We start from the raw sequence: 25,392 nt of genomic DNA, 5'->3' as shown, positions 1-25,392 counted from the left end.
AAAATGCTTCCCTCTAAAAACGTGAATGTGGACGAAGTCGCGAGCGGAGCTTGTCTCTACTATCTTTTTAGTTATGACTTTTATCTTCAGAACAAAGTCATTACGAAAGTTAGCGTGTTTCGTGTTAAGTATGGCAAAAAACTAATGAAGTCGCAAAGTTAGGGCTTTAGAAACATGAAAGTCCTAAAAATCACATTTTAAAACTTACTTTATTATGCAATTTGGGGGAATAATGGCCATTAGAGGCTTATGTTGATTTTTTTACAAACGAAATTGTAAATGTATAAAATGCGTTTTGAATAATTTGAATTTAAATACTTTGGAAATGACCTTTGATGAGAAATTCATTGTTTATGTCGTGTATCGGTGATTTTTATTTGTTTTATAGATTACATTGTTTTTTTTTCTGACATTTTAATCATTTGGTACATGTAATTCTGCTCATAATTATCACTGCATATACTGCCTCGCTGGTTTTGGTGACTAGCTACAAGGTCGCAGATTCCAAGGTCCTTAGTTCAAACCTCCGCCTCGGAGAGTTGAACAAAGCAATGAAAAATTCATTGGGTTTTCCAATTGGCAGTGATTATAATCTCGTGCCTCGGAAAGCACGTAAAGCCGTTAGTCCTACATCAGATCTATTTTTGGTCTTGTCGGATTTTCCGTTCCGTCAGATTATGAGAAAGCACCTGTATTTATGCACACACTTTGCACTTTTCTAATACGGTCAAAACACCCCAAAATGTTTACAAAAAGATAATAACCTTAAAATTTACTTGGTGGTAGGGCTTTGTGCGAGCCCGTCTGGGTAGGTACCACCCACTCATCAGATATTCTACCGCCAAATAACAGTACTCTGTATTGTTGTGTTCCGGTTGGAAGGGTGAGTGAGCCAGTGTAATCACAGGCACAAGGGACATTACATCTTAGGTCCCAAGGTTGGTGGCGCATAGGTGATGTAAGGAATGGTTAATATTTCTTACGGCGCCTTTGTCTATGGGCGGTGGTGACCACTTACCATCAGGTGGCCCATATGCTTGTCCGCCAACCAATGCCATAAAAAAAAAAAACCATTGAATCAGATATTGTATAATTTAAATCGACTTTAGAAATTAGCTGATTCTCAATTCGTCTGTATATAATACAAAAATTAGATAGCAGATGTGTTAGATAAGATCTTCACTGTAACCACAAACCAAGAAACGCAATCACATGTCTGACCAAATCTCGATTAAACATGCACATGTAACATGCGATGAAATTCCGTTGTAGCCAACATGATAACCTCGAATAAACACCAAGTAAAAAGACAAATCAATGAAGAAATTTTGTTAAAAAGGAGGAAAAAAGAAAATTAAAAAGGTGTTTAAATTACTATCTACTACTAACTATCATGACTATATTGTGAAAATTTAATTATATATTTTTCTGAGCTTAGATACAAGTACAACTGATTTGCCATATGCTTAATGTGTTTATAATTCATCTCGTGTTCGGCGGTCTAATTTAAATGAAACTCTGTCACATGTGTATCCCCCAACCCGCTTGGAAACAGTGTAGTGGAATTTGCTCCAGGCCTCTCCTTAAATGCAGAATAGACCTAATAACAGCAGGGGGACAATTACAGTTGTCACTATACAAGTTAATACCTATAACTTATATTTAAGCAGAATTATTTTTTAAGTTGAATGAATGAGTTTAAAAAAAAAATTCTACTGAATTATTAAACGATCCTTTGAAACAGTTAACTTGAGATGTTTCAGACTCACAATTATTAAAACATCGAATCTATTATCGGTTAACTTGAGATGTTTCAGGCTCACAATTATTAAAACATTATTTATCATCTCGTCAGTTCCATTATTCGAAGTGAAACTTCTTTAGGCGAGTTGAAAGTAAATTACTAAGGTTGAATTTGAGTTCAATATTTCCATATAACGTTTCAGAATTAAACTTTTCAGATTCAATTGCATCGTGAAATAGCTTAATAGATTATTCGCAAAATATAACATTTTCGGGCTCTTTAGCGCAGGGCGTCACCGGTCTATATCAAATAAATCCAACATGGCGGATGATGGCAAAAAAATATTTTATAACAACAATTTAACACTTAGAATTAGTTCTTTAACTCCAGTATATCAGGGAGAAAACACGAATGCTCCAAAAGTAAAATAACATATTACGTTAAAAAATTGTTAAAATATTAATACAATTGTACAGATTACCGTCTTCCAGTGTAAAGGTTAAGCTGATCTTATTAAAGGAGCGTGTGACGTCATACATTAAGTCTCCAACATTAGTTCTAGTTCATTGTCACTGTCAAGGACAGACATTTTCTGATCTGTCAGTGTAAAATGATATAGGACTTACCTACTTACTGAATTACTAAATTACCATCAAGTTGATAGGTAACGAAGTAAATAATGTAACCATTCAATATTGCTAAAATTTAATTTTGGAATTACTTCTTACTGAACTTTTAATTTTAAATTTCGAACACGTATAGGTATATGAATTCATTCATATTAATCTTAAGATTTTAATCATACAATAGAATCGTATAACATGGAATCTTATTGTACTCTTATTGGCTTAATGAAAGCCGTAGCTTCATTCATAAGAAATGCTTCGGCGCTTCGTTTAGTACAGTACTTGAGAGTCATTGTGTATGCAATCATTGGCTATTATTTTGAAATTATATTTACTTGAAATCCTCGAAGCATCAACAAGAATAACTTCTTGAAGTCCTAGAAGTATAATTAAATCAATTAACACCTATTTCGATACGCATCAACAAACACAAAATGTGTTTATAATTTACGTTCAGTCGACATTCAATTTACAGCCAGATACTTGGCCGAGCAAAATGTCCAACAAAGAAACACTGACCTAAACAAAAATGTGCCCCAATTCCCGGGTCTGAGGTTGTTCGGGGTAATCGAATAAGGATTCTAGCAATTCAATATTAAGGTCCAATTTCCCGTATCTAGATGTGTCTTTTGACAAAAAAGTTTCGGAGCTAGCGCGTCTAATGAGCCGTATACAATAAAAAACAGTATGTTTTTTTGGAGCGTCGCTTTCAGGGAGGTCGTGTTTTGTGGATTAGGTTGCTCGCAAACTCTTAATCGATCTTAGTTTATGCTGTCATAGCGAAAAAATATTTGACGTTGAAAAACTTCCTTACCTGACACCGTTTCCGACTACTTCTTTTATTCTTGCACTACTAATTATTTTACCTCTACCACTACTCTTACCTTTCATTGAAATAAATATTATTGCTTGTAATGTATTGTGGTGAATGTGAATTAATTAAACAACAATAATCTTTAATTCCGTATTTCTGTCGTATAAAAGATGAAAGATATTTGATGAATTCGTTTAATACTCGTTTTTAACACAGTATTTTGCCTTTGAGGATTCAACAAAATTGTATGTGATGAGGTTCAGAGCTGACCGTCAGCAATAAAAAATTATGATCACGATGAAAACTCCAGTAATATAAAAATATGTAAACATTGAGAGTGTATAATATAAACATACACAAAACGTAAACAATTCACATTTTGACGTCTAAGATACAATGCAAACTTCAAACAGCCAACATACCATTTCTACTGTCTGTTCTGCGCTTGCAATAGAAAGAGAATATTTTTCTTTTCGTCTTTTAGGGGCTGTGAATAAAAAGCAACAGAATGCATCTCGCGTGTCTTTATCTCGTGACAAACATTAGCTACAGTGAAGCTGCGTGTTTTGACATGTCAAGGTCGTGTGTATGCAAACATGCTCAATTTTAGCTTCAGTGTCAGTCGTGCTTTTCATCATACTATGTATACACTAATCGATATCTGATAAACTATTTTGTAACAACAAATTCGAAACTCAACTCACCGCAGAATACTATCGTGAAATGTCAGAAAGTGATATGGGATGTGGCTTTAATATTAATTATAACGTCTAAAGGATACGCCCATTAAAATAGTATATAACCGTTAGACAGTTTTCAATATTTGAGAGAGATACTAAGTAACTTTGTACAAAATAGTACCTCTGTTGTCTTAGCTGTACAAACTTTTGTGTGTGTTGCCAGTGTCAATATAAAATCTGTACACACCTACTGCTAGTCATGAGCTACGTTATGGCCATACACTCTTCACATCCGCAATTTTCCAGCTGTTCTAACGACATCGTCTGACTGATAGATTGATAACCCTGAACCCGAGTCTTTTCTGCCATTATTTTGTTAGAATACTTAGACTACTTATTTAATTAACTAATTTTAACTATCGTCTGTGGTAAGCCCTTTTCTAAATAGTTTTCTTGTCTCGTAGACATTACTAATAACGTTTTTCCTCTCTCTCTCAAAGCTTGGAGAGGGTACGTCAATACTGTAAGTATTATTTTTCATTGTTTCCTTCCTGTCGGTTGTTTTCGATCTTACTTGAGGCAAACTTCTAAAATTACTATTCCAAAGGTGATCCAAGGACCAGCCTATTTGAATAAAATATAAAATTCATTGAAAGGATTGATACTGTCTACCTAAAGGTACATAACTAAATAACTAAAATAGAGTTAAGCAACTGATACTTAAAAACTGGTGAAGCATAGTTTGAATACCACTTCGTTTTTAATATTTTATTTTATGGAATAGGTAAGCAAATGCGCTTCGATTGACATTGGCGTCGTCAGACATTTTAACCATTCCTTATATCGCCAATGCGCAAATACACTGGCTCACTCGCCCTTCAAACCGGAACACAACAATACAAAGTACTGCTATAATATTTGATGAGTGGTTAGCGCCTCACTCGAACTTGCACAAAGCCCTACCGCCAAGTAAAAACTCTTCGAAAGAGATTCGACACATGAACAGATTACCAAAATGATTCAATGGACAAAATAGACATTACAGGAAAATAAGTAATATTTTTATAAAAGATATTATTTTAAACTTAAAACAAAACAATTTTTCAAAGCGAGCACTTTAAAATTTTAATTTATCAAACTTTTCTAAAATTCGACATCGAAGGTAAAGTGCTGGAATCACTTCCCATAATAACCTCCGCTCTCAAATTGCAAATTTCGAAACACAAATTAAAGTGATCCATCGTTTGATTTTTCACAAGAATTGGCAGCAACCCAACAATATCTATACAAATAGTTCTGTTTGAACAGAAGCTCGAAGGTACAGAATCCATTTGTTTCAATCCGACGCTGACCGGTTTTCCTATTATTGAAACCGGATAGAGTCAAATCGAATCAAATAGCGCTAGTCCCAACGGTCTCTGACCATCCCAGCGCAATACCACAACGACAAACCGGTACAGAACAGAGATTTCATAAAAAAAAAAAACAATAAGCGAAGAAAGTGTCAGTCTTTCTTATGCCACATTAATTGTTTTCGAGATCCTTTCCAGAAAATATCCATTGAAAGTCCTGAGTTTTTATTTTTCCACTTTTCTCGGAAATTTATCATCATTTTTGGCTCATTTACTTTACTTTGATTCTAATTACTTTTGATGTAATTGGATAATTAATTTTGTAAATGTATTGTTGTATATTATTTAAATCACACATATATGCTATTTTAATCATATTGTTCTTATTTTGTACTGCTGACAGTACTCGCCTGGACAGTGTAACCGGTTGGGGAGCGAGTACTCAAACAGCCGAGTCCAGTGAGTACGCGCTAGGATCGACGAGACGTCGCAAGACAAGGAAAATTTAACGTTAACATCCTTTTAAAGTCATTCGTAAAACCAACGGTAACGCGATTCAGTTTTCCTTCTTTAGTCTGTATCAGAAAAACACTGTAGGATAAAAGAAATCGTAACCTTAACCAGTCCGGTTGTAGCCGGTGACATCGCACATCCATCCGGCTGTAACCGGTTAGCGTGACAGCGACCATTAATATACGGAAACATGGCGGATTTGTTTCGGCGCACTCTGAAATACGATTAATTGATTCGCAGCACGCAATGTATCAAGGGTCCCTAATTTAACATCTAAACAGTTAAAACAAAGTTGGTCACTGACATATGGAAGTAAATCGTCACAATTAATAACATTTAGAAATGTTCTGTCCGGTACGATTTATTTTAAACCGGAATGGACATTAAGGGAATACGAATGAGCCATTTAAAAAGTCACATGATTGTCCTGGACATACTGGCGTTAAAAAAGGTAAGTTTCCTTTTTTGAAATCATTCGTGCATGAGATGTTCATCGGACGCTGTCATAAATATATATTTATACCAAAAATTTGCATAAAGAATTTCTAAATCTCTAAATGTTTTAAATTTAGAAAAGAAGATGTAAAAACCAGTTCTTATACTATCAATCGCTACCTATCTTTAACAATCGGATGTATGTAAAATGTGATGCTCTTTGCTTCTGTAATTACACTGACTCACTCACCCTTAAAACCCAAAACACAGAAGTACATACTAACGTCTAGTTGTAGGTAAGTTGAACATGAACCTATGAAATGGAATTAACGGTATCTTGAATACTGTTTTTTGTTAATATTATATATTAATTTACGATATATATCTTAGGCAAATTTATCACAAAAAAATTGGGTTCCAAATTACAAAATATATTGCATTATAGATTTATCTTAGAGATTATTTACATTTTATAATAATTATTGTACAAGATAACAATACAACGATCGAAGAGTATTAAATATGAGTGGGTAGAGATTTAATAGATGGCTTGGTGGTTATTTAATGTACAAACTCTCCAATATGACATCTCAAAAATAAAACCCTAATTATACTCCTGAGATATCGCAGCACACAGCCATAGTTAATTATACATCGAATCATGTTTGAACAGTCCCAAGTACAATGATAAAATATTCAAATGTCGCTTTATACGATCCCGCGAAGTTCCCATAACTTTAGCTTCTAAGAAGTTCGCTTGTAGTCAATAATGTCAACCTTTTTTTCACTATTGCCTTCTGAATTTAAACGGGATCACATTTAAGTAAGTATAGATCTTGTTACAAAACTTTTTTATCTCGATAATACTATTGAAGACAAAGTTTTCAGACTGTTTGAAATAATTTATCAGGGACTAATGAATATAAACTAGTAGACTTTTAATGAATTCAATGTTGTGCTGTTTTTTTTAAATACGTAATCTGGCTAATCCATCTGATGTAAAATACGTACAATTTAAGTTACCTCGTTAATACCCCACCAATTTTGGAAAATTTTGCTTGTAATTTCAAGTACTGTGTCACCCGCGAATCTTCGCGTTTCTTCAACAGGTTTTTTAGGAATTTCGAAACTTATGACTGGTTTGGCTTTGAATTCATTTCATTGTAAACTCACTCATTGTACAAGTCACTGATCTACCGTTGGCGCCAAAATGTGAAACCCTTTTTTGAATAATTTTTAGTTAGGAGTTGGTCGATAGCAACTTACTTGAATTTTATTTAAGTTTTTAATTTTTTTCTTATACAGCCGTAGTACCGCTCTCTAACCGGCCAGTACCATTTTCCACTCTCTAAAATTAATTCTTTGTTAAATTGTAACAATTTAGTTAATTGCAATCAAGAATTCTCTTTATTTTTCTGCACATATATGACTGGAGCTCTTCAAAATGAGATCATAACCCATTTTTTATGAGCATCTATCGGCTTATAAACACTGGGACAAATATCGGCTTACACTATTAATATATAAGATGAGATAAGAGAGATTAAAACACTTTCAAATGCATTAAGAATTTTGGATCCGCAGAATGAACATGGTACTCACCGTGTTCGTTCTGTAAGACCTTCATCGCTGGCCAGCAGCGATGAAGGTCAAAAGCTTATATTGGTTTAACCAGAAGTTTAAACCTGATCATCTGCAGGCGTTTTAGCTTACTGCTAGACCAATTTTGCTGTTAATATATACCTACGTTCTACACATACAACTAAATTATACAGTTAAAGTGCTATACTTGTTCCTCTATTTTTTAACTTGTAGAATATGTCAAACTTTTTTTTAAATTGAAAAGGCATTTCGATGATATTATGTCTTCCAAGTGCTTCAGAGATCACATTGAATTAGCACTTTGTCGTACTCAATGTCGCCATTGGACATGTAGATACAGACATGATCTGTTACCGACGCATATCCCCAGAGTTATGTTACGCCATGTTGTACATAGGATGATCATTTCCAACTCTTATAAAACCAGCTGACAGAAAGGTCTAACGATTCTCAAGCAAACCGTAATATGTAATTAAATACACAAATAATTGGATTTTGTTACAGGCCTTTTTTAAAATCATTAAATTGTTCTACCATCAAACCGCATTACTTAGTATAGTTATTTTCCGCGTTGAAGGGGAATATTTGGGGAGAGCCAAATAAATACAACAACAACAACAACAAGGACAAGGCACATAGCGTCTAAATTCGCAAGGTTGTTCGCACATTGACCGTGCAAGAGATTGTAAATATTTCTTACAGTATTCATGTCTATGGGCGATGGTGAGCTCACATCATCAGCTGACCCGTTCGTCAGTCTGCCTACCCAATTTGAATTAAAAATAAATACAAAAAACTAACTAAGATCAAATGGACCATCGAAGTTCCAAATATTGCACAATAAACCAACAAATAAATTCTCTCGAATCGCTCTTCGCGAGTTTTTCATTCATATTTCACTCTGAATCGTTTGCATACGTAACCGAAACGTCCCAGTGCGAACGGAAGGTGTAAAACGGGTGGAAATGGGAGGGGGATAGGAGAAAAATCTCACCCAGTAAATAACGAGGTGAATTTTCTAAGTAAAATGCAATTGCAAGTTTTGAATCTGAGGTTATTAAAATAAATATCATTTAAATCTCTGCTTTAGTGTAGTAACTGGATTTATAAAGCATCGCTCGGAACTAGTTGACTCGGTTTTGATTTAAACATTCTACTTGGAGATCGTAGGTTAAGTATAAATTATATTAGGGTGGTTTAATTCTGTATTGCTTCGGAGATTTTGATACAATCATTATTATTTAATTAGGACTATTTGTTCGTTGATCCAAGGTTCAGTTGGGATATTTTATTTAAATATGCTTTTATAGAAATTCACACAAAGGTTGGATTTTACGGAACTGTTTTGTGCGCCGGCATCAGGATTTAAAATGAAAGTAAAATTAAAAATTATAATACCACATATAACATAAATATCCATTTATTTATATAAAATAATATAACCTTGTATTCATTACAACAAAATATATCATATCGATTTAGAAAGCTTACACTCTCGAATTTATAATTTCCCACACTATGACAACATTTATAATATTTAAAAATAATAATAGCTGTTCGTTATTATAGGTACATATTAAATTTAAGGATGAAAGTATGACGATGATATATGATGTCAATACCATGAATATTGTTCACGAGATATACAAAATGACAGAAAACTCACACAAATACAGAGACACACACACACAATCACACATATACATACTTGTACATCTTTTTAAAAATAGAGATGGAGAAAAAGTAGCTCAGTTTATCTTTATGTATCAAAATAGGGCTTAGACATATTTGTACACGGTTCGTAGCTCACATGACCACGAGTCTACATTAGTATAATAGCGGACATCTTCAGCAGCTTAATAAGGCTAATGTGTTTGCCGTGTCGTACCAGCTAACCGCATTACGTGAAAAATGTTTTTCATTTAGGGTTCCGTAGTCAAATACGGAACACTTATGATTTTCATATCTGTCAACCGAGTCTACTTGGATATTTTAAGTTTTACTTAATTTTCACTTTTTGGCGCCAAAACAAGAACTCATATTGCTTTGTTCCGGTTGGAATCGTTAGTGAACTAAAATACACTAAATGAAAAAGAACTTGAAAGTCACAGTTGGCAAAGTTTTGACTCTGATCTTATACCTAAAAAAATAGTGTCAGTGAAATCAAAATTACAATATTTAGTGATTATAATTATTTGTCATCTGTGTGTTTGCGCAACGTTCAGCGTATACTAGATGGCACACGTAATAGCGAGGCTCTACACGTCACACGTGACCATCACAATCGACTAGTCGCTAGTCCGTTACGTCTATGATGATTCAATCAAGAAAAAAGCGACTATCCGATAAATAACATAAAACCTTTTTTTATGAAATTAAAAAAAAACTGTATTATATATATTTTATTTTACTAATCTGAAACGTACTTAAATCTCATTGGTCGCCTCATGCGTCGTGGACTGCCATCGACCAATCAGCATTACCTAAACTCAGATAAGTTAAGCTGACTGGTCATCCTTTCAGTTCAGATTTATTTTACATTGCACCTAACTTTGCATTCAAACTAACTTCTTACCAAATGAACCAATTATAAATAGACACAAATTTTCATAAATATATTTCTTTCGGTACGTACAATGTGAAGTGTTCATGAGTTTTTCGACGTACTCGTCAAAATAATAACAAGTAATAGACAAAGATTTATTGTCTATTAATTTTAAAAATGGAAGTAAATCCGAATAAATCTCATTTGTTTCACGGTAGGATTACATTTATTAGCCACGAACGTTGAAACCCTGCCAAGGAAAAGTTTAGAACTATAACTAGTTACTATCGAATCGTAAGTTTGTTATATAGGGATTTCAAGTAATAACTATTAAATTATCAAAATCGGTATCACGTTTTATTTCTATTTAATAGATAAAATAGATAATTAACATAAGAGAACTATTTACAAAAGGCATGCTAGTCCCATGAAGCAAAATCAGAATACTTTAATAAATAGATACCATTATAATTATACCTATATTTCTATCAATTTGCTGTCAAATGTGATAATAAATCTGTAAAATAAGTATAACATTAAAAGTATAACACCTCGCCTTATAGCCAGGAGGGCTGGTTCGTTTTTTGCCCAGAGGATCGGAATTGAGATTTAACGGGGAAATGCTGCTAGCGTTCTTGCCGCCATTCCACGCGGTCAAGATATATATTTATTTAAGGACTTAATGTTAATAATTCTTATGTAAATAAATTTGATATCTATGAGTTTTCTTGTGCTTGAAAATGCTTGTATTTAGACATTTACTTGGTGGTAAGGTTTTGTGCAAACCCGTCTCCTTATGTACCACCCACTCCAACCATCATAATATATTTTACCGCAAAGTAGCAATACTAAGTATTGTTGTATTCCAGTTGGAATGAGCCAGTGCAACAAGAGACACAAGGGACATAACATCATGGCTTCCATGGTTGATGGAATATTGGTAAAGAACAGTTAATATTTCTTATGTCCAATATCTATATGTGGTAGTGTCCGCTTACCATCAGGTGGTCCATTTCTAGTGTAACTGCAAACACAGGGGACTTATCATCTCAGATCTCAAGTTTGGTGACGCGTTGGTGATGTACGGAATGGTTAAAATTTCTTACGACACCAGTGTCTATGGACAGGGGTGACTGCTTATCATCAGTTGTGCAAGTCCTCACACCAAAGCTAGAAAAAGTACTAGTCCACATACTATATAACTATGACCAACACAACAATACAACTATTGTTGTTTTAATCACTAACGTTTACTACGTTTTCAACAATTAAATCGCTATAATACAATGTGTGTGCTTTATATCTTTCGCTCATTAAATTGACGTCGAGCTTAAAATTATTTTTATATGAAATAATCGTGTCTGTATAAAAGACCATCGGTCGTCATGAAAATATTTATGGAAGTATTAAACGCAGGGGATGTTTTTTATCGGAAGACTCACTTTATAATATAAATTTAATATATTGCTGCAATACCCGATATAGAACTGAGATATATCGTACAACTATAGACTTAACTTATATAAAAAAGTACACACACATTTAATGATACATACACACACATAGAGAGACAATAGATAATACTTAATAGGTGTTTTTGAAGCTTGACCAATCCCCTTGTAATCTCTCATCAATTCCCGATAACAGCTAGCGTACCTAGTAATTCTAAACAATGCAAATTATTTAGTAAATATTTTTAAGTTTTAATAGTTAACATTTTTAATCTTTATTAATGTTATGCGAAAGTGTCCGACTCTCTATCCGTCTATCTGTTACTTTGACTATTATTCATTATTGTTTCTCTGCCTTTTGTTTTATAATCAAAAGTCACACTGATTATTATTACCGCTTTCTAGACACGCGGTAGCGTGTCAGCCAAGTTCTAGTAACAGAACTGGTGTACAGCACCGTGTGTAATATTACACGAACCATTTGGAGCCACTTTTGACCTCCTCATAACTCAAAAACTATTTGACATAAATGTGTCAAATTTGGCTCATATATTGAGACTCGCGAGATACATATGTGTTCCAAATTTCATAAACGCATCTCAAATGGTTATTTAGATATTAACGTCTAAAAATCGACATTTTTATCACTGACTGACCTATAGATCAAAACTATAACCTACTTCCAGGTGACCTAGAAAGTTGAAATTTGGTGTTCATATCCAGACAAGTACCATTGAATATTTGCGTGCTTAATTTGTGTTTATAATTCATTTGTAACAGGCTTAGAACTTACGAAGGCTATAATATAATTTGTATATGAGAACTAGCCAAGTCAGACCTTAGGCAACAATATATTACCCCAAGTTATAAGAAGAAATGATATTTTATGTAGTTATAAATAAATTTCAGAAAGGACTATTTAACTTGGCACAAATTTAAATCTCACTTCTTTTGTCGTTGAAGACAACCAACAACCAAGGTATATATCATAATATTTAACTTGGCTCTCATTTTTACATTTATGTTTTTGATGTGATTACATATAACATCTCTAAAGTAAAAATATGCAGCTGCCGTGACTTTAAAAGGCTACTTGGGGTTATAAGCTTATCCTTACTTCTCGAGTTCATACAATGATTACCACTGATTCTATCAACAAGATCAATGTTATTTTGAATATACATAATTTATTCATCATTACATAGTACAAAACAAAGTCGCTTACCGCTGTCTGTCCCTATATATGCTTATATGTAGTAAATAAACACATTGTTTGCGCTTGCCAACGCTGGCTGAACCCTTATTTTCGACGCTCTTTTTAAGCAATACGGCATTAATCCTTATCCAATTTAGTACCTTAAATACATTGTGGATTTAATATAGATCAATATGACCCTTTACAGTATGTAATTTAAATCAATATTTTCGATGACATTACCGATTTAAAACGCAGAGACATAGCGGTTTGTATTGTCTAATGACAAAAAAGCTGTCGACGTTGTAAGTCATTCTGTAGTATAGGTATTTATTATCAGCATTGCACCCGTGCGGGGCAAGCCGGGGCGGGTCGCTAGTATTAATATAAATAGTTGTTTATTTTAATGCAAAGAATTCGTATTCAAAAATTTGTATAAAACAATATCGCTATGTACATACAATTTATACCAACCTTGCTTAAGTTATATATCATCCAAATAAATGTATCTCATTTACTTAGCTCCGCAACAGCAACAGATAATGTAAATATATCATAAGCCAAGCACCGTCCTGGGGTAACCAAAATAAACATTAACATACAAAAATAAATCCAGGAGAAAATTTTGTCTCGCTGCAACCGATGCCAAAAATCTCCGAACGATATTATTAAATATTTACATATGTATTCCACATGATAATAAAGTACGTATTAATTTTTATTTATACATTTGCTATGAATATTAAGTTATGAAATATTGGCGGGGGTTTGGTAAATATAATGGTGGGCATTACGTTTATTTCTGGTTTTTTTGTAATACATTTTATCTTAAGAGTTCAGGAAATCTTTTCTGTGTGAGTACTACCACTTACTCTAACCGCTAAACAACAATGTTTATACTCTATTTCAAACACAAGAGGAGAAAAGTCAAATAAACAACATTTGACAGCAAATTTACGTGACATAATTGGTCGAGAACTTGATTAAACTATGGATTTGTTGCGAAAAATTGCGTTTTGATCGTCGACGAAACTGTTATCGGAATTTTAGAAGTAAGATTAAGTGGTAGTATTATAAATAAAGACATATTAATCATCAACTTTTAGTAGTGCACAATATAGCTGAGTTATTAGCAAATCGCATGAAAAACGTAAATCTTAGATTTGTTTATCTTTTTTCCTACTTCCATTGGAATAGGCTATAGAATTATTGTGCTCCAGTTTAAATTAAAAGTAAGCCAGTGTAACTACAGCCACAACGGATAAAACTACTTAGTTCCCAATGTTGTTGATAAGATTGGTTAATATATCTTACAGCGCCATTGTCTATGGCCAAACACTTAGTTTATCAGGTGCCAATTTGCTTTTCTCAAATTGCTCTTTTTATGCCCTCGCTCTTCGATTTGGCACGACCGCAAAGAGTAGAGGTGCAGGACCTTAACGTGGTTTCCAGGTCAAGGGAGCAAAGCTAGTTTTCAGACTCCGGGCTACTACTGAAAAGTTCTCGAAAGAAATAACCAACAATTTATCAATGGCCCAACCCGAGGCTTGAACCCATGATCGCAAAATCTGCATCGTTAAGCTAAATACAACACCAAGACAATCGAAGTATTCACCATAATCAATCAAGCCTGACATGCTAAAAAGAACCTAACCGTCGATAAAATAGCAACATCTGTGATTCTATTTTAAATTTTAATTATTTTTTATTACGTAATTGTAATAATAATAATAATTGATACATATAATAAAACGGAGCCGTTCAAAACTGGGTGTATTCCGTGAGCCATTAAGATAATAGCTACGCATAAGGCCTAATCTACAGCCGACGGCCGTCAGCCGACGCATTTCATTAGCCTACCTCGTTTAACCGACAATGACTTTCAAAATAAGGGTGAAAAATTATGATGGAAACCAAAATTTCTACAATAACATAATTTATGAACATTTTTTTTACTTTTTTGATCATCTTTTCAGATAATGTTGTCTTAGATTTTCGCGATTATTACACATTGAAATAAAACTAGTTTTTAACGGATTTAATCGCGTATATTAATTATTTTAACATCCCGACGTTTCGAGCACTTTGCAGTGTTCGTGGTCTGCCCGTGACCTTTTAGTGAGTTTTATTTCAATCTTTTCAGATTTCTAATTATTTATTTCAAAGCAGAATTAATATATTATCATCTTGACATATTGTATAAGAAAGATCGTTATAATATTTATATTGCGTAGGACGTCATAAAAATAAGGGTGATAATAGGGACCGCTATATTGTAAAATATTCAACCTTTTTATAGACATATGTTCATTGTGATGTCGTGTATGATTACTGGTCTTCAAACAAAACTGTTAAAACAAAACTTGCTAGAAAATCACAAAACAATAAAACATTTGACCTCAGTCTCAGAATTACATAATCATGATAAATAATAGAATAATGACAGAGATTCTTCCAAATTAAAACATTTCTTAGGATTAGAGAGTAAAATAGAAGCCATAACTATAAAAAATCTTCTTAACAATGAACTTCGCTCAGAATCCGAACGCAAGGAAGCTGGCAATATTGCAAAATGTTTGTTTTCCACATCAAAGCAACGTCAACTAGAATCCAAGTGAATAAAGAATGTTACTGGCAAATACGACCGTAAATTCTGGCCTGACAGTATTCCAAGTGCATTGAATAAAGTAATCGAATCGAATGAATATAATGCAATTTTACTATTTGTGTGGAGTCTTGAAGAAATTGGTACAATCATTACTGAGTCTTTCGCTAGTTTGGCTGAGGGCTGAGTGTTCTACTCACTTTTTGACTACACTTAAAATTTAACAATAACAGGCACATGGGCTTTTTTCAAAAATGGACCACCTGATGGTAAACAGTCACTGTCTATAGACATTGGTCGTAAGAAATATTAACCCTTGACTACATCGCCAATGCACCAACAACCTCGGGAACTAAAATGTTATGTCCCTTATAGCAGTAGTGTACTGATGATAATTGGTCAACACCGCCCTCAGAAATTTGCTCTATAAAAATGTTAACGCTATACCAGACTTGGGAACTAAGACTCAAGAACTTCGTGTTCATATATTCAATAAATATTGTGACTTTGAAAATTCAAAAATAATATTTTGTCTTCGTAAGCAAGTTCGTTGCATTTTAGTCGAATTAATTAATTTAAAGAGAAAATTAAATTCTACTTACAATAGTCAGTGAATATTAATTAGTAACGAAGTTAAAAAATTATATATAAAAAAAAATTGATTACAACAAGGATAATTTTCACGAGTGTTTGGAGAAACGTCGCGCAGAGATAACAATAATCCTTACATTTTAAGTGTAACTTAAATTTCATGGAAAATGTACAATTGTACATGATTACCAAAACGACAGCTAATTCGGGATACATCTCGATCCTAATTAACATATCTCATCGCGACTGCTATTATATCAGCAAGCTGAATAAACTAACATATTAATCTAGGTCTCTAGGGTTAAGGTCTTAGGTACCAAGGAACCGCTGCTTAATGAGCGCTGCTTTGGCTATTTCAGACTAAGCCTCAAATCCTTATAGATTGCTTGCAGCATAATGGTACAAGATAATGCAGCTGTGATGTTTAGTACTTACTAATCCACGCGAATTAGTGTGAATCATAAGCTTATTGATATAAAATAGTACCTACTTCATGTTGATCCACAGTTTTAATTACGGCTTTGGACATTACGAACTTTGTTCTAAAAACCGACCGACGTCGTTGAAAATGTGTTGAAAAAACTGATAAGTTCTTGTTAAAACATAATATTCCCTAACCTTTGTAAATCTGACCTGCTACCATAACGATAGAACCACAGACTAAAGAGTTTCTAACGAAGTCCTTTACTTTGTAAAATGAAAAAAAAAACATGTTAGTGAAGAGTACAAGAATTCTTGATTTTGAACAAAGAACCAACGTAAGACTCTGAGTTTAATTATTTTTAATTAATACTTCAAGCTTTTGTTTAAAACTTAAAACAACTTCAAGTATAAAATCAATGTCTAAGACGTCCTTCATCTAAAATCACGAAATTACAATTAAACATTTCATACAACACAATAATAACATCGTCAGACGATTTCGAACGATAAACTGATTCCGCAGAATTTTAAACTAAATATTTTTTATAACATCAAGCTTTTAAACAGAGATTCGAGCAATTTCTCTATAATATATAAATTATATTCGGTAATAGTCGCTGGGTTCGGACCAGTGAAGTAGGGTAAAACATTGCCTCCCCGAGATATGGGACGACACTCATGAGGTTCTGCATAATGCATGAATTAGACCGCGATTTATACCGCCACCGCACCGGTGAATTGTGACGTTAGCAAAATTAATGATAATGAAACGTGTGTCCATATTTACATAAACTAACACGTCATATTCGTTTTCAACACTGAGGAATGTCACAGAAATAGTATGGACTATATATCGTGGACGATAACATATATAAGTCACATTGAAGTTTCTGAATAGAAATTATAAAAGTGACTTTTCATTAAATGTAAAATCGATGTGTTATTCACAAAAAAGAACTATTAACCATTATCAACCTTCCGTGATTTTCTAAAATGTTTCCTTATCAAAAACAATAGAATACATTTTAGTTAAGTTTTAATCTATCACTGACCTCATTGGTGTTCCATCGATGCCTTTGCGCAGCGAAGTGCTCTGCCCGTGGCAGGCTTTCCAAATTTTCGGGGAGTTTGATAGGCTCGCCATCTGTGAAAATAATTAAATTAAAATAGAAAAATATTTAATCTCCTACTAAATCATTACAAGTAAAATATTTGTATTAAGTGGTAATAACAATAACCCTCCTCTCATTTAGAGAAAAAGGTTGAGCTTATTCTAATACGCTGTTTAGACGTTCGATACAAAAATGATATAAGTTTAGCCGACCTATGCAGGCGTCCTTTTGATATATTATAAAAACAATTTGAGCACAATATTTTGCTAGCTTGTCTGGCTTTGAACACGCAAGATTAAGATTAACGTGTTCTAACGAATGCGCAATCTCACTTCTTAGAATTAAAGAATGTGTATAATAATAGAATAAATATCTTCAGGCGGTTACGTCAATTAATTATATACCTGAAAAATTATCAAAGGATTCGTACAGTTTAAATCGTAGTATAGGTCTTTGTTATTGCAAAAACCTCCTTAATAAATTTGGAACAAAATATTTTTTATACCATTTTTTTAAACGTGCTACAAGTATTCGTTGCTATTTCCTTATTTTAAATGAAAAACATACATTGTTTAAACATTTTCTAATACACTTTGTAAGTGGACAAAAAAATATCTCCATTATTTCATTAAAAAAAAAACGCAAACATTTTAAGTAAATCTTTTGTCGTAATGTACTCCTAGAAACATTCTTGCAAAAAACATATTCAATTCCATTTAGGTACGGTAGTGGATACATGGTCAACAGTCCATAAATTATGCAGAAACAGCGAGAAAGCAAAACCACATCGTAAATATACAGCCCGTACTCTCCAGAAAAAAATATACGGAAGCAGGATTACCCGAGGCTAAGCAAAAAGTAAAAATGTGTCTTACATGTTATCCACTAACCACGATTGGACAAAATTAGTGGGCGCTCAAGCAAAAGCTTAACTTGCGAAATTTCTTCCCTCCTACGAACCTTACAAAATTCTATTTACTGTCCTCTTTAAACGAAAATAGAGGAGAATCGTCTCAAACCCCGCGACGTAAGAGCCAACATCAGTTTGAATAAACGAAACGAAATTGGCAACTCCGTATACCGGACGGCGACGGAATTTCAACAAGTTGGACCATTGCTCTGGATTGCACTTATAAAATATGCAGTTATTTTGTCTTTATTGCGGAGAACATAAGGTTTATTTTTGTACGATGGGAGGATGTTTAATTTTGCGTGTTTAAGCCACTACGCCGGTTGCAGTGCAGACATTCTTGACGAATGTTGCCAAAAACCGGGCAGTTTTCACCTCGTTCCTGCTCGCTTTATTGTTTTCACGGTACCTTGACAAATCCTGCGTTAATATGAAAGCGAGTGTCGTTTTTGCCTGGCAAACATCAAATACATTTAGAATATTTCATTAAATCAATTAAATATTTAATTAATTCTAGTTTTCGTAGCAGACGACAAAATGGTAATGCATGAAAATATATTCGATTTAAATTAAAATTAGCTCGCAGTTCGAGCTCTCCAGATTTTAGTTAAAACAAATTTTCAATAGTTCTCACTCGCTGACCTCATTTTTAAATAATTTTTGAGTAAATAAGGTAAATATACTTTCAAATCGATTAAAAACCATTCAAATAAAACACATATTTTGTCTTTGCTTTCTAGCCTTTAAATGAAACATAAAACAGCCGCAATGAAATTATGATTTAGTGTGAGGGTGAGTGAGCTTGTGCAACTAAAGGCACAAGAAATCTACAACTAAGTTGGTTGGTTACCTTATAATCAAAATTACCTAACAGAATAAAGCAATATAATCAAATGAACACGCGTCACACACAGTACACGTGACTGCAATAATATATTTGTCTTCGCTTCAAATTAAAACTTGACAACGTTCAATACCAATTTTTTTTAACTCAGCCACATAAGATATATACGTTCAGTATATCGCAACGCAAACAAACCATCAAATTATGTTCGAAAACAAAAGAGTTATACCCGAAATAAATAATTATGCAGAATTGAGAACTTCCTTCATTAAAATTAGTTAATAAAAACTATTGCATTATATATGGCATACTATAATATTACTATCAATATACGTCAAAAATATTATATTATATTTAATAAATGAAATCAATTCTAAGCAGTAAGTACAGAATCTTAGTAGAACCCAAATAATGATCTAGTACTTTCTTGCTGTAATATCTGCGTACTGTCCATTTTGTATAAAATATAATGGTATCGAGGTGCCGTTTAGGTTATTACCTAAACTAACATTGATTATATACAAGTAAATTAATTGCTGTCTTAGTCTTATTGTTAGCCTACAAGGCAAAGATAACACAAGACATCCAGTAGATCCACACTAGACATATCCTTTCCTGCGGAAACCGAATACCAAATACCAATATTGGTCACTTTCTGTAGAGTAGAAATAGTTAGTGCTTACATATCCTCGTGCCTCAGAACAAAGTACGTTGATCCTGGACCTAAACTATCGTCATTCGTGTCAGGATTGCCACCTGATTGGACTGTGCAAGAACAAATGTATTAATAACACAATTAAAGTTTTGTTCGTTCGTGAATTCGGAAAAATGTTCCGTTCACAACCTCCCATGCATTACTTTATCAATCGATAAAATCTCAAAAAACTTATACATTTTTTCTCAAAAGTGTACATAAATAACTTGTCAACATAACCAAGAATACCTTAACGCTTAGAAAATTAATAGGTCCTATTAAGATCAGCACAGAAGCAAATACGAGTATATCGCAAATACAGCTTTACAAATATGTAGTTGATGATCATTACAACGTAAGAAAAAAGGGGACGGAAGTCTGAAACAAATAGCTCTCATCGGGCTTCAATCCACTTCATTACAAATAGATATTTCGGCTACATTACCTCCACGATTTCGCCTGACCTAACCCTACACGAAACGAAAAAAAATCAGTACATGACTAATGACCCACTACGCCGCTAACGAACGGGGCCTGTGTGACCCCGCATTGTTCTCGGGAGAGCCGATTTGAAGAGGAAATCTTCTTTGTTTTACATAACTCGACGGTGGAAGGGTTTTTTATTTTTTTAATGGACACGCTGAGTCCGCTTGATTCTTTACACCCTATGCGCTTAGTAACAGACAACTGGACGAGCTCTTTCGTAACGATATTAGACTTTATGTGTTCATTTTTAGGCTGAAACTATTGGATTAGATGCCATTCTATTGAGTATGAAATGTCATAACTGATATTTATGTCTATTTGAATTGCTTGCACTTGTGACAGATTGGTTTTCGCTCAAATTTAGATATTTAGCATTCTTATTAGTATTCTACGGAGTCATGTTTAAAGTTATCTTTAAATCGAATAAAATTATTTTGTTTTATAATATAAATAGTTCCTGCACATTTTTCAGGTAAAATTCTCAATTAAAAAAAAAAAGTGAATTAATCTATGCATTGCAAATTTTATTGATTAATGTAGATTTTATTCAGTTACTAGTAACGTGCTTCGGTTGGCTTGGATAATATTTATTATATTCGCCGCGAGGTAGGCTCTACAATCGCTCGCCAGTATTTTTTTAGCTCGCTGTCGATAAATTGGTTCTATTTAAAGTATTTATTTAAACGACATTGTGTTAGAAATAAAGGTCGATATTAAACGCTTAGGTTAAACAACATAATCATTTACTTTTATAAGCTTTGATGTTTAAGAGATTGTTAATTAATAAAGCATAAATGATAAAATAAATTAGATTTAGTATTAATCTCTCTCTTCCCTTCTATCTTGTATGAACATCAATACAAGATAAATAAATAGGGGGCGTCTTGGTTCTGCAATGGATCTCTTTACGATTATTATTTGTATATTTTTTGAACGATAATAAACTGTAAGAACGAAAATTCTTGTCGATGTTTCTCAATATAATATAAATTCCGAACCGGTGGTAACTTTAAATTAAAATTACCCTTAAAAATAGGAGATACAGTGCTTGTAACAATCCCTGTGGTGCAAATATTAGCACAGCAGTAAATGGAGAATTAAAAGTCTGTATCAATTCAGAACAAGATACAATTTCTAATCAAGTCTGTTAGTTGACTTCTAAATGCTTAACATTGCCAATAAATACAATTGGGGTGACCACTTAACATGCGAACTCCAATTTTCCAACCAACCTACACTGCATTTAAAACAGACATTCAACGTTGGAAAAAGTCCGATAGAGCTAAAAATTTGTAGGAACAGTCGCAATTGACCGTGTGCTAAAAAAATTATCAAGGTCGTAAGTCAAAAAGAAAAAACTTTATCTAGATAAAAAATATGATCTCTATAGTTTTATTAAACGTTGTTTCTATGCTATCTAAACGAGTATCTTATTGATTGGCTCGGATAGGTTAAAAATATACAGACAACTATTTTTTAAGAGCAATTTATTCCTGTTTTACATAAAGAATATTATTATTATTGTAAAATATATAGCGATATTTTTTGTTAAATTTGTGACTGAATACGTATTACGGATATTTCAATATATGCCAACCCAGTGTGAACTGATTTTGCGAATCTACCAATCGGCTTCGTGCAGTTTGGGTATCACAGACTCACCATCTACCTTAACGCTTTTCGCTTTGAACAAATCACTGTTATCAGATACAAGAGATACAATGGTTGAAGAATGTTTATTTTTCTATGAATGTAATTCACATTATTTTACTCAGAATTTAAAAAAGGAACGAATTTGAGAGTAGTATCAAAACAAATTAAGAGATTACATCTTAGAATGGGAAACGCAATAAAACTATAGCCATTTTTAACATAAAGGCCGTGTCCATTTCGCTTAGAAGACAATACCAACAGTTGAACTGCTTACAATCGACCCGTTTTGTGTTAAGGTAAAATAAAGTTGATAAAAAGAGTAAATAAACAATTTGTGAATAAAAAAGAAAGATCATATAAAAGCAAAAATAATGAACGATGTTATGTTATATATTGTTACCAATCATCTCGATGTTTAGTGTTTTGACTCAACCCTCATTTTCAAGCGCTTCTATCTCAGAATGTGAAATGTCAGGTAATTTACTATTGTTATTTTTAATAGACAATATTAGAGTCCAAAATTAACAAGATTATTTCAAGATTTAACACTAAAATAACATGTAATAACCTGAAATATTTCCATATCCAAAGTTTTTTCAATAATAATAAAAATATTTATTATATATTTAATAAAATAAATAATTATATAACCTACAGTCGGACAAATAATCGAAAATAAATATCATTTTTCTTATTTTTTTTTAGTGTTAAATTTATTATTAAATAAGCAATTATAATTTAAAAAAAGAGATGTGTCGTGGTATTAAGTATGAAATATATTAAATAACAAACGCAATGATCTAAATTAACATCGGTTTAATGACAATAACTTATTAAATGACAAATTAAACAAAACAAAGATATGAATTAAACAAAATATAAAAATAAGCTTAATTTTTTTTATAAAAATACCGCATATAATAGAAAGATACAGAGAAGAAGAGAAAGAGAGGAAAAAGTCGCCTGGAATCATAAACCTCTTTCCTTACGTGACGATTTTTGGCAGTACACTCTACTGTAAGCCGCTAAAAGAACTTCGTTCCAAAAATAACGTCATTATATTCTCCACTATAAAGTACCTACACAATTGTCAAAAACGACCTTTCGCACTAACACTAGCGATAATTTTATCTAGGTAATTATGTTATTTAGGTGCAGAATAAATCGTCAGACTCGGAGATAAAACGACAGATAAAAATGTTTATAAGTGGCTACATTTTGTTTGTAGAATTTATGGTTTGGAAATTATAAAAGTGAATAAGTATTAAATGTTTTTTTTTATTTATTATTTATAATTGAAACTACAATACAAAACTAGTGTCCACATAAATTGTTTATTTTAAACGATAAACATTAAAATAAAGATATATACGTTTTTTTTTGCCCAGAAAAATCGCGGGCGTACACAGGTCAAATAGTAATTTGACCCATTACAATCAGATGGATTACGTAAGAGCAACATACAAAGATACAATCATTTTTATTTATGATTTAGATTAAAGAAATACAATACTTTATTAGTAAATTTATAAAATATACGTATATCAAAGATACAACAACTTTGTATATCGAAATAAACCTTACCAAGTCAGACTAGTCAAGTCATTTAAATATCTAAATAATAATGTGCTTGGCCGCGTTGGATCCAATGTTTGTACAAACGTAATTTGAGTGTTTTGCCAAGATGACTAGCAGTTTCCGATACAACCTTCAAATAAACGCAAACGATGAATCAACATAATTATCTTATACGATATAATTATGAATGTCTGTAAAATTCTATTCTATAGGTAAGCTATTTTTACTCCCATTAAATACATTTACCTACTTACATTTGAGCAAATATTGTAATGATGTTTTTTTTTATGTCAAATTTAGTATTAAAATGTAAATATTAAATCAATAACTTTTATTGAACTTACAATTACAACATATTATTACTATGATGTTATAGGTGGCAAACGAGCAGGAGGCTCGCCTGATGGAAAGTGATTACCACCAGGGGGACAGTACAACACCGGGGGGCTTGCTGGTGCGTTGCCGGCCTTAAAGGAATGAGCCCGCTCTTTTTTTGAAGGTTCCCAAGTCGTATCGGTTCGGAAAAACCGCCAGCGAAAGCTGGTTCCACAGAGTGGTTGTGTGAGGCAGTAAATGTCTTAAAAATCGCGCTGTTGTGGATTTTTGGACATCGAGGTGGTGCAGGTGATACTTGGAATTTTGACGAGATGTCCGAAGGTGAAATTCCGCAGCCGGAATTAATCCAAACAATTCCTCGTGCAAAATTAAATAATCATTATGATGTTGATTCTTAAGAACCTATGTGATTACAGACACATCTTAGTTTCTAAGGGTGGTGGCGCATTAGCGATGTAAGGAATGTAATATTCCTACTGCATGGTCTACAGGCGTTGGTGACCACTTATCATGGCGTAATCCTAACCTACGTATACAATAAAAAATACATTATACATAATTCTTTGCACATTTTTTCTTGTAACTTTCCCGTAATCATAAATTCGCGCGCTAAATATCCTTAGAGTATTCTTGTCAAAAATTTCTTTCATCTTAGTAGGAGTGTGTAGGTTTAGAACTTTTTCCACCACGCTGCTCCAATGTGTGCTGGTTCATAATATAAATTTACTTGGTGGTAGGCTGTGTGCCGTCTAGGTAAAAATTACCAACTCATCATATTGTATTCGACCGTCAAACAGGAATACTTAGTCAGGTTGATATTTTGTTTTAAATAAATTACATTTTTTAATTCCTATATTATATCTTGTCTGTGTTTTTAGTACAGCCTGTTATCAGTTATTCTAACTGAGATTTGGGCGCGTGTGAGATAATATAGTACACCTAATTGACACATAAATATGTATGTTATCAAATGTTATCAATGTAATTACTAACAATACTTGAATTTTATAAAAACTGAATATTCTAGTTGACTTAGCTACTTTTTAATAATTAAATCACAGAGAAAATCCCAGCAGGTAAGTGCAATACACAAAACATAAATGAAATATCTTTATTTTATATAAAAACATTACATTTGCTAATTGATAGTCAAATAAAAAAGTTACCAATAGTTGAAATAAATACTTCAGTGACGAAAACGAA

General features: G+C 32.9%; 1 protein-coding gene across 1 annotated transcript in view; it reads right to left on the bottom strand.

Moving 5' to 3' along the window:
• The window catches only part of LOC125068055 (calmodulin-binding transcription activator 2), a 127,269-nt gene extending 109,602 nt beyond the window's left edge, over nt 1-17,667 (bottom strand). Inside the window, exon 1 of the mRNA XM_047677041.1 lies at nt 17,629-17,667. The gene's annotated coding sequence lies outside the window, so the exon portion shown is untranslated. The remainder of the gene's footprint in view (nt 1-17,628) is intronic.
• Between the last annotated feature and the right edge of the window lie 7,725 nt (nt 17,668-25,392).

This window comes from Vanessa atalanta, chromosome 13 (assembly GCF_905147765.1).
Source record: "Vanessa atalanta chromosome 13, ilVanAtal1.2, whole genome shotgun sequence".
Taxonomy (NCBI): domain Eukaryota; kingdom Metazoa; phylum Arthropoda; class Insecta; order Lepidoptera; family Nymphalidae; genus Vanessa; species Vanessa atalanta.
The sequence above is the reverse complement of the archived record's forward strand: the minus strand, read 5'-3'. Positions and strand labels throughout refer to the sequence as shown.